At 44.8% G+C, this 11,355-nt stretch overlaps 1 long non-coding RNA gene across 3 annotated transcripts in view; it reads right to left on the minus strand.

Annotated features, from left to right (window-relative positions):
- LOC146861784 (uncharacterized) overlaps positions 1-1,476 on the minus strand; it is a 3,718-nt gene extending 2,242 nt beyond the window's left edge. Inside the window, exons 1-2 of one of the 3 annotated variants that reach the window (XR_014978327.1) lie at positions 1,388-1,476; positions 720-1,022 (exon numbers count right to left, since the gene is read on the minus strand). This is a non-coding gene — a long non-coding RNA (uncharacterized LOC146861784). Of the gene's footprint in view, positions 1-55; positions 1,023-1,305 lie in introns of all 3 variants that reach the window. The other 2 variants (XR_014978328.1, XR_014978329.1) reach the window with 2 other exon arrangements.
- Positions 1,477-11,355: the final 9,879 nt, after the last annotated feature.

Raw genomic sequence — 11,355 nt, forward strand, 5'->3', positions numbered from 1 at the left:
AAGTATGTTAATTGACATTCACGTTTTCATCAGTAAGCAAAAACGAACTTCTCACCTGTGGCGTTTACAATAGCCACCATCTTGGAGAGGTGAATCTAATCATCGGGCATGTAAAGCGTTATGTTGTTAGATTTAATCATCGGGCATGTAGAGCGTCATGTTGTTAGATTCAGATGTAATAAACGTTTGTTAGCCGATCGTCATATTAATTAAATCAGATTTTATATGCTGTGCGTTTATTAGCTGATCGAGAACAAGAATAGGTTAAGGCAAATGGCCGATAAGGCCATTTGAGAATACGTGATGCATCTGTCTGTCACAAAAGCAGACTTACAAGCTGCTAAATGTATACAACAACTACATTTTATCTTTCCTGTCTCAGGTTTGCTGAGTGCTATTGACATATTCCATCCGCCCTTCTTGAATGTCCAACCAATAGCATGTTTTGCATTATGTGGCTTGTCAGCCATGTTCCAACATTTCAGTCATCCAGTTCAGACTGTGAACAAGGATTTAGTCTCTTGAACACTATCAAGTCTAAATCAAGAACGAGACTGGACGAGAATCACTTGGTTATGCTGATGATGGCGAAGGCCTATCTCTTAAATAGCAAAGTTGACCTTGATAGAATTTATCAGCACTGGAAGAATGGTATGGACCAATGAGAGAAGCAAATGTGTCACACATCCAGTGATTCGCAAAATGAGCGCTTCACTTACGCTTCTTTCTGTCGCACTGCTGAATGGGGAATGACCCCTCAAAGTGAACATCTTCCTCCAAATTTCACCATGTTTGACGTCGTATATCACAATTTTTCAACGCTTTATTAATCTTCTCACTTGTTTTAATCACCATGGTGACAGGATGGTTGTACCTGAATATTTTATTCGCCAGTTTCAAATGCACACTGCTGCCCATCCAGGCTTTCAACAGTCGCACGTTAGGTCAACCATGTTACAAAGTAGGCTCATTCAAATTATGCCCAATGCATTTTGAGTTTAATGACTCTTCATCAGGGGTCACTGAAATAGATCCAAAAAAACAGCTCAACTTTATATTCAGTGCAGACTTACTGGTATACGATAAATTACTTCATCACTCACTGCCTCCACCCTGATGTGCCCTTTCTCCCTCTCCTGTTTACACTCTAAACGATACTCAAATGCTCCAACCAATATGCGTGAGCTCAACCCAATATTAAAACCCATTCCTCTACATATTCAATACCTCCAAATCAAGAATATAATGAAATAATACTCCTTTGTATCAAAATGAACAATTCACAATCCCCCATTGATTTCTTACCTCTCTGCCCGTTAGCTGATTGTCGCAACCCCTCCCTCCTATCAACCATAAATCTCACAATCTCAACTCTTCAGCACATTACCTCTTCAAAGCCTTAATTGGCGATTTTTCACAAAGTGTGCACTTCACTCCATCTCTATTAAACTGCTAACTTTCTCCCTTCTTTATAACCCATTATCGCAGAAAGATCCCTCCCTCGTGTCTCCTGTACTTTAAACGTGATTTGCTGATTCAAAATAACATGTGACCAGTTCCTCCTATGACAATGATTGTGTACTGCAATGTATGCTAGAACGAACTCTATATCCCACAATGCATTCCCCTCTCCCATCCAAAATCGAACAGAATCGCCTGGCTCCCCCCAACTCGTTCACTTGTGTCAGTATCATGAAAATAAAGTAATGTCTACGAAAATCATGTATATTCAATTGCCAAATACATGCCCATAATCTGTAAAAAAATAAAATAATGTGCGTTTGAAATTTCAGAAAGCCAACTCGAACATTTCAAAATTCAGCTGCTTATATAATCAAATCTCAATGTGATGTTGAAAAATGTTCCACTCTTAAAGTCCACTTTGGATGTGACGTTTTCCATGCCTCCATAGTGTGAGACTTTCTGTCTGATAAATGTAAAAAATCCAGCTTTAATCCATGTGGGGAGCAAACTCGAGTAGGGACGATATATTGCAAAGCAAAGTACAGATTATGAGAATGCACTCCTACCCTTTATATTACTATTTTCATTTCTTTTAAGTCTTTACTTGCGATGCGTGTGAACAGCTGCTGAGACATCCCTAATCTCATCCTTTGTTGAAGACTCACAAAATGAGCGCTTCACTTACGCTCCTTTCTGTCGCACTGCTGAATGGGTAATGACCATGCGACTGTTGAAAGTCTGTTGAAAATGTATAAATAACACCGATACATCTATTATCTTAAACAGCCAGTACACACAGACTACCCAACCTATCCAACAGTTAGACATACAACAATCTGTATTCTTACCTTTCGTTCGCGACCAACAGGGGACCCATGGCACAAAAGAGTCGGGAAGTCAGATTAGGAGACCCACACATAGCTGGCCTAATCCCCTGTATCCTTTGTATCCTCAGTATAACCAAAGTTACTCAAATAACCCTAGGATGCCTAATCCCCATCAGCTACAACCTTCCTTTTTCCCAGTTACTACTAATTCTTTGCACGTTTCTACTAATGGAGGGTTGAACTCTAAAATTCCCTCCTGCACCAGAAATATGCCTATCAATCAGGGAAATAAAGTAATCATGATAAATGTTCCAAAACTACCGCCACATGTGAAGTTCGAATCCAAAGAGTCCCTTACAAATAAGACCACTCATTGGATAAGACATATTAGAGGGTGCTGTTCGACCATCAGAGAAGATATTCTCTATGCTTTGAAGGACTCCCACCACGAATCCTATATTTGACGTGATAGAATTATCTTTAAAAGATGCTAGAATGGTGGATGGTTTAGTGGCACTAGACTTTAGGACAAATCCCTTAAACAATTCTCATATTAGATTCAAGTACTGTAGAATGTGATACGATTTATTGCAGGGTTGTACATCCCGGGTAGAGCCTTCATCACCATTACCAGATGTAGATTGACTCAGCAACACCAATAAGTTTACCCCTCACAAATGTACCCTCATGCACAATACTTTCAGAGGCTGATAATACCAACGAGTCTCCCGTAGCGAATCTACATCATGTGACAGGTAACAATGTACCCTCTTCTAGTAGTATTTCTGGTATAGTTGAGGTTGTGTGCCCATTACCAACTTCCCCCTCCATTGGACTACTTAATCCAACCATTGATAACAAGGATCTTACCGCTATAGAGACCTGCAGGGGCCCAACCATACTTAGAAGTGAGGCAAATAATAGCTTAAATATAATATCCTGGAATTTGGTGGGGATATATTCTAAACTGCAAGATCCAGAATGGCACCTGTTTATTGCTTCTAATGACGTTTGCATTTTCCAAGAAACTTGGGCAGTGGATAAGTTACATATAAATGGCTACACGACTTAGTGTGGAAGCAAAACCACCCAAAAAAAAGGGCAGAGCAAGCGGGGGACTGATAATTTTCGTGAAGAACACTATAGCTTGTAAATACAAACAGCTGATAATAGAATCTCAAGATATACTGGGGATTCAGCTTACTTTTTCAACAGGCCTTCACTTAACTATGTTCAATATCTACGCTAGGTCTGAACCCTATAACAACGAATCTGCAGTATTATCACAGTTAGATGATTTGGTGGGGATCATAGCTGCAGGGGATTTTAATGCCATCTTTGAACCCTCCCCCTGATTGAGTATTTTATTGGAGGAGGAGAATGAGATCTGGGGTATACCGAGTATGGCATCGGTCAAAAATTGTTATAGAGCAACGGCTGTGTCCCTGCAGATTGCATCATTGGTCGTAGGTAGGAACCTGAGGGCTTGTAATAGGACTGTTTCTGATAAGAGCAGGAAAACCCCCTTCAAACGTGGCGTCAGCACAAGCGTCATTGATTACATCCTTGTTGACATCAGAATTTGGTCACTAGTTGAGGACAGGTTAATTGCCCCGAGACCTGACAGCGACCATAATCCTTTGTTTTAAAAAATGAGGGGCTCCGGACTGGACAGACAGCCATCTGGTTACCTGTCCAGGGTGGACGAACCCCTTGTAACTAATAACCGTAGAAGAGTCACTTGGCCTAATGTACTCACAGACCCTCATTTATATGCTAGGATCTACGTATTATTTGTACATTTAAAGTTTGGTTTCTCCAGTAGCCTGGATAGTGAACACCCATGTGGATTAACCTTGATACTCCCAGTACACAATGATTTTTTTGGAGCATTGCAAGCTGTGTTTACAAAAAAACTTGGGTGGTAGGCCTGCTAGTAAAAGGATCAATAGATGGGTCAATTGTGAATGTAAATCAGCAAGGGCGGCCCTGCAGCTAGCAATTAAGGACCATAGCCAACCTGGGGTTGTTCAGACATGCAACAAATATAGAACTGCAATAACAAAAGCAAAATGAGAATTTGTGGACATGAATTGGCAGGATCTGGTGCTAGCAGCCAATTGTAAAGATACCCGCCTGTTCTGGCATATCCTTGCAAAGGGTTATACGGATAGCTCGAACACTCTGTCATCACATTCAGCCGGAGGTGTGGGTTGAGCACTTTATAACACTATATTCTAAGAAGCTGATTGCATATACAATATAAGAACTGAACAAACTGCTTCTAATATTCTCTCTGCATCCACGACCGATACAGTGCTAGTTTTTAGTTTGGAAGACACTGTGCTAGCAATAAACAGACTTAAGGCAGGAAAGACCCCTGGCCCCGATCAAATACCGGGGGACCTATATAAATCGGAACCTATGGTGTGGGCTTCCTATATAAACATCTTAACAAATTGTATATCGGCTGTAGAGGCTATTCCTCCAACTTGGAGGGGAGTCGAGATAATCACCATACACAAGAAGGGTGATACTTCTGTCCCAACCAACTACAGACCAATTAGCTTAATAGATAATCTGCAAAAAATCTTCGCACGCCAAGTTCTGGATAAACTCCAGAGCTGGATGGATGAGAAGATGATACTGTCCCCCTACCAAGCGGGTTTCCGCTCCAAAATCAGCACGTCGACCAAGCTTTCATATTTTTTCTGTTAACCTGGAAATATGTGCTATTGAAAAGACAAAAGCTTTATGTGGCATTTGTCGATTTAAGAGCTGCGTTCGACCTAGTGCCACGCAAACTATTGTGGGAAGTAATGCTTGACATAGGGACCCCAACTGAACTGGTGGCTTTAATATATAGACTCCACGAGGATAATTACGCCCAGGTCAGATGGGGAACACGCGGTGAATTAAATGAAAAAATACTGATACAGCGTGTGGTGCGCCAGAGATGCGTGCTTGCTCCTACATTATTTTCTTTGTTTATTAATGATGTGGCCAGAAGCTTACTGGATTGCAGGAATGACTCTCCTGTCATGAATGGCACGAAGGTACCAATCCTGCTCTTTACAGATGATTCTTTACTAAATGTTGCCAAAACCAAATTTATGGTGTTCTGGAAAACCAAGGGCAAATCAAGAGAGGTCAGGATCGCTTTGGAACCTTTAGAGCGGGTGAAAAGCTTTGATTATTTGGGGATAAGACTGAGCGATACACTTGGCTGGAAGCAACAACTGGAAAAGAGCCATTTAACTCTCGTTCACAGGTCAAAATAAATACTGAGAAATCACAGGCAGTCTCACACTCGATCACTGACCCCTGCATTATAAGTGTATCGAGCAAAAGCTCAGAGTGGTGCCTTGTATGGAGCAGAAATATGGGGGTATATCAATACAAATAAACTGACATCTGAAAATATCTTTGCTAGATCACTCATCTCAGTACCCATTACCACTCCCTTAATCCCACAGTTTTTTGACCTAGGGACAAAAAGAATTGGTGATATAGCCTCATTGAAATCTTTATTGTATTGGCTGCGCTTGTGGATAACACCGCAGCTTTCTGATTACTGCAATTCTTTGAAAGAGGTTTTGAAGGTTAGTGGCGCCAAAAGCCTACCTTGGTTTAAGCATGTTGCAAGTTGGTTTGCAACACTTGGTATGACAGAATTATAGGAGCATCCAGAGAAGGCAAATAGAGAAGATTGTTCAAAGCTGAAGATTAGGTACTGGGTGGCCGTGGAAGAACGCTATGCCACGAGGTCAGAAAATGGCCAATTAACTTCACAATTTTTATATGCTAAGCCATGCCCTTCCTGGATCAAATCACGCCACCACTTGCAAAAAGTTTATATGTTAGATTTAGGTATGGTAACCTCATACTACGGTTTCCTAGCAACCGGGTCACAGGTTTATCGCTAGAACTTTGCCCTGCATGTGCCACAACAAAGGAGACAGAAGAGCGCATTCTTTTTTTCTGCATAAAATATCAAAATATCCGTAGGAGATGGATACGACCGACCTGCTTAAACATTGGAGCTAGGCAACACCAGGTTGCCTACAGGATCCTGAAAACTGATGCTACAGGACCAATAGTCTATGCGGTCAGTCGTTTCCTATTCTCGTTCTGGATCAAACAACAAACGTTTTGCACATGGCCGGCACAGATCGTTAATATTAAAATTAACCCCAGTGATTTTGAAAATTGATCGATCATCACAAATTAACTGCACGAAAAAAAAAAATTACTGCTTCCCTAGTATACCGCTTTTTAAATACATGATGATTTATATGATGCTTGCTTGATTACTGTTTTTAGAATTGTAGCTACGCCCTCTCTTACCCATTTTTGATATGTTTGATGACTTTTTAATTGTTTTAAAACCTAGGTCTTGATTGTAATTGCATACTTTGATGGTTTTAAGTAAATAACCAAATAAGTTATTCAATAACATTAGGTTAGACATCAAAATGTATCTGCGTTATGTAATTGTCAACTTGGTAAATATATATTCTCTTGTATAGTCTTCCAGCAATCCCCCACCAAATGATCAGTGCTCCAATCAAGAATATTTAGTAAAAGCTTATAATGGTTCTCCCTTCTGAGTCTTATCCTTTTCTAAGCCTGGCGTATAGGTGCAACTAGAATAAACAATGTCATGATGATCTGTCTCCACACTGCAAAACAGTCACAACACCCTGGTAATTTGAGCTATATGTGTGAAATGCACTTGTTCTCAACCTCATCGTAAACAAACGTTTTGAGTGGTAATTGCCATGGATTTATATACTCGCAGGCTACGCTTGCCTACTTGGCGTCCACAGTCTTGGCTGCAGCGCACAGAGATCTTGCACTGCCATACTCAGAGGAAAGAAGTTAGAGGGATCATTGGTGGGTAGTAGTGGTAGCACCTTCCTAAGACTATGTAAGATCCGAAGCATGTGCCTGCCACTTTTGTTGCATGGTTTTCTAGAAACAGCTTTTTATCAAACATGACTCCTAGATTCTGGATCATATCCAATTGCAACAACTTGTCTCCAGACGAAAGAGACCAGCATTGGGGGACAAAATCATGGAGATCTTACTTGCCGAGCAACATAGAAATTCTGTTTTATCCCCATTGAGCTTTAATGAGTTCATATTCTTCCAACTGACAGTGTCCAGCATGCCCTGCTGAAACATCGGAACTGTCTCTTCTTGATTATGATTGAAGGACAGAATCAGCTGGGTGTCATTGTCATAGTTAATCAACTTCATTCCATGTTCTTTTATCAATGTAATAAGTGGCCTCAGGTAAAAATTCAACAAAATAGGACTGAGTGCCGAAACCTTTGGCACTCCCTGTTGTAACTTTTTAAACTCCGAGCAATAGGGGAATAGAGCGACTGCCTGACACCTGTCAGATAAATAGAACTTAATCCATTTTATAACCTGTGGCGGGGTAGCAGGGACAGAGTCGACAACCAGACTGGAATGGCGTAAAGAAGGTTTTATTTTAGACAAAGTTCTCTTGTGTCTTTCGGCCCGTCTTGTCGCTGCGGAAGAAGGGGACCCCGACTTGCTCTTTCCGGGTGACTCCAGAGTGAAGGAAGGCGGTGTCTCTGCTGACTTCTCTCCTTAAGGGTCCAGTCCGCAGGAAGGATCTCAGGGGTTGGTAGGCGAAAGGGGAGAGAAAGGAAAACAATAAACAAAACAAGGATTAGGACAAACGTCCTGGCGAGCTGTTGTCAAGGACCGGGGGTGAAGGAAACCGAGTGCTCTTGTGCTCGTAGTTCTCTGGGCAGTGCACAGGGGTTTGGTGCAAGGTGAGGGTACGGGACTCGGTTCAGTGCTTGATGCACCGCTAAAGTCGGTGAGTCGGGGTGCTCAGGGGGTAGGCGGTGTCTTTCTTCCCACCCAGCCCGCTACCTTCCCCCGTACCTGTTCGAGCCACGCTCCTCCCGTGGGAACGTGGCGGGGCGGCTCGTGGAGTCGTTGGCCTCCTGGCGTGTAGCAGTCGTCTCTCCTTGGCTCAGGACCTGCTGTGCTGCTCTCTTGTTCTCTCCTCTCGTCCTCCGAACTCCTCGCACTCCTCTGCTCCAGCTCTCCGTCTACCTCCAGGGAAACGCCGTCCGTCCTCTTCCGGGTTTCCGCGTTCTTTATCCCGCCTATCTCTGCGACGTCATCAGGGGGCGGGACTTCGTCCCACTGGAAGGCCGAATTAAAGGAGCCTCGTTCCGTCGTTGTGGTCCAGTCTTGCGAGGGATACGGGTACCACCAATCTGTTGTAGGCGGCACTGTTGGTTGCTGTAGGGGGAGAGAAGGTGGAATGCGTTCGCTGTGTAAGCGGGATACACAAGGACTGACGTCCGCCTTGTGTGAGTTCTCTTCCCCGTTACACACCTCCCCCCCTTGACTCTCCCGATCGGGGAGAGGAAATACCCGGGACAGAAAGTCCGCGTTTCCGTTGTCTTTCCCCTTCCTGTGGTGCACCGAAAAGGCATACGGTTGGAGGGAGAGGAACCAACGGAGAACCCTGGGATTCTGACTCCTATTCTGATACATCCACCGAAGGGGTGCGTGATCTGTGTACAGAATGAACGGTTTGCCCTCTAGATAATACTGCAACTTGTCCACGGCCCATTTTATGGCTAAACACTCCCTCTCAATTGTGGGATACTTAGCCTCCCTCGGGAACAGTTTGCGACTGATGTATAACACTGGGTGTTCAAACCCGTCCTCCCCTACCTGGGACAAAACCGCTCCTATACCCAGCTCAGAGGCGTCTGTGGCTAGCACGAAGGGTTTGGAAAAATTGGGGGACACCAATACCGGGTGCGTGGTGATAATGGTTTTGAGGTCTACAAATGCTCGAAGGGCCTCGGGCGTGGGGTGGTTTATCGCGCTGGGTTTTGCGCCTTTGCGCAGGAGGTCCGTGAGGGGGGCCGCTATGTCCGCGAATCTAGGGATAAACCGGCGGTAATACCCTATGAGACCAAGGAACGCTCTTAAGTCCCTCCTGGACTGTGGAAAAGGGGTCTCTTCAATGGCTCTTACTTTTTTGTTTTGTGGGGTTATGGTGCCGTCCCCTAATACAAACCCCAAGTAATTCACTCTGGGAAAGGCGGCTCGAGATTTCTTTGCATTGATATGCAGACCAGCTTGCTGTAAGGCGGTGAGGATGGTCTGTATGTGTGTCAGGTGCTCGGCCCAGGTTTTACTATAAATGACGATATCGTCCAAGTATGCCGAGCTGAACATATGGTAGGGTTGTAGGATGGTATTCATAAGGCGCTGGAATGTAGCAGGTGCCCCGTGTAGGCCGAAGGGCAGCACTGTGAATTCGAACAACCCTTCGTCCGTTATGAAAGCTGTTTTCTTTCTATCCGCCTCTCGGAGGGGCACCTGCCAGTACCCCTTTGTGAGGTCCAGTGTGGTGATATATGCCGCTTCCCCTAATTTCTCGATTAGTTCGTCTACCCTTGGAATAGGGTAGGCGTCGAACGAGGAGATGGCGTTCAATGCTCGAAAATCCATGCAAAATCGTCTTGAGCCGTCCGGTTTAGGCACCATTACAATGGGCGAGGCCCAGTCACTCCTTGAGGGTCGGATAACTCCCAGGCGAAGCATGTCCTCCACTTCCTTTTTAATGGCTTCTCTTCGAGACGCTGGGATGCGGTAGGGTTTTTGCTTCACCCGTTTCCCCGGGAGGGTATCAATGGTGTGTTCCACCAACGTCGTTTTTCCGGGGAGGTCCGAAAAGGTGTTCCTGAATGGCAGAAGCGTCTCATTCAGGTCCTCTTTCTGCTGCGGTGTGAGCATGTCATTGACAACCAGGTCATTCAGTGTCGACCTCTCTTTGCAGACGGTGGGGATAAGCAAGTTCAAGCTTTTGGGGGGAGGTCCGATCCACTTCTTCAATAAATTGATGTGGTATGATTGTGTCTTGTTTGCGGTTATTTTCAGGCGATACGTTGTATCTCCTATCGTGTCCACCACCTCATAGGGTCCCTTCCACTCATTCTTTCCCTTACTGGCGCTGGGAGGAAGCAGGAGTAGAGCCCAGTCCCCTATGTTTAGCCTTCTCAGTTTCGTCCCTTGATCGTAGTACTTCCTTTGTTTTTCCTTGCTCTGTTCCAGGTTGACAGAAGCTAAGGCTCGCAGCTTTCCCAGCTTGCACCGGAGTTGTTGAGTATAATCCAGCGGGGACCTCTGTTCTTGTTCCTCCTCCTTCTCCCAGGCATCTTTCGTGATCTCAAGTAACGACCTCGGTTGTCGCCCATATAGAAGTTCGAACGCCGAATACCCTAAGCTGCTCTGTTTCTGGGCCCGCAACACGTACAAGGCTAGCGGCAACAATCGATCCCAGTCAGTTCCTTCAGCGGTGAGCATCTTTTTCAGGGTGATCTTCAACGTCCGGTTGTACCTCTCGACGAGGCCGTCGGTCTGGGGATGGTATACCGACGTCCGCAGTTGATGTATACCGAGCGATTTGCAGACCTCCTTCATCAGTCTAGACGTGAAGGGGGTACCTTGATCGGTGAGGACTTCTTTCGGGAAGCCCACCCTGGAACAAAGTTCGACAAACTTTTCGGCGATGTGTGCCGTTGTCGGGGTTCGGAGTGGAAATGCTTCAATGAACCGCGTTGCGTAGTCCACGATAACTAGTGCATATACGTGGCCTCTGGATGTTTTGGTCAGCGGTCCTATTAAATCCATGCCAATCCGTTCGAACGGTCGTCCGATGGTGGGCAAGGGGTGAAGTGGTGCTACTGGGGGTCTCTGTATATTGTGTCTCTGGCATATCTCACATTTCGCACAGTACTCTTGTACATCTTTGTAGATCCCAGGCCAGTAAAAATGTCGAAGGATGCTGTCCGTGGTCTTCTCTTTCCCGCTGTGCCCTCCGGTAAGGTGAGTATGAGCAAAGAAGAGCACTTGCTCGCGGAAGGACGCTGGTACTAACAACTGGGGTTCCCCTCCCTCAATTCCTACCCTGTATAGGAGATCTTTGGTAATCGAAAAACTGGGGTACCGTTTTGGCAACTGATCCTGGGTGGCATGGGCGCTCTCCCAAGCA

This window comes from Triturus cristatus, chromosome 2_2 (assembly GCF_964204655.1).
Source record: "Triturus cristatus chromosome 2_2, aTriCri1.1, whole genome shotgun sequence".
NCBI lineage: Eukaryota > Metazoa > Chordata > Amphibia > Caudata > Salamandridae > Triturus > Triturus cristatus.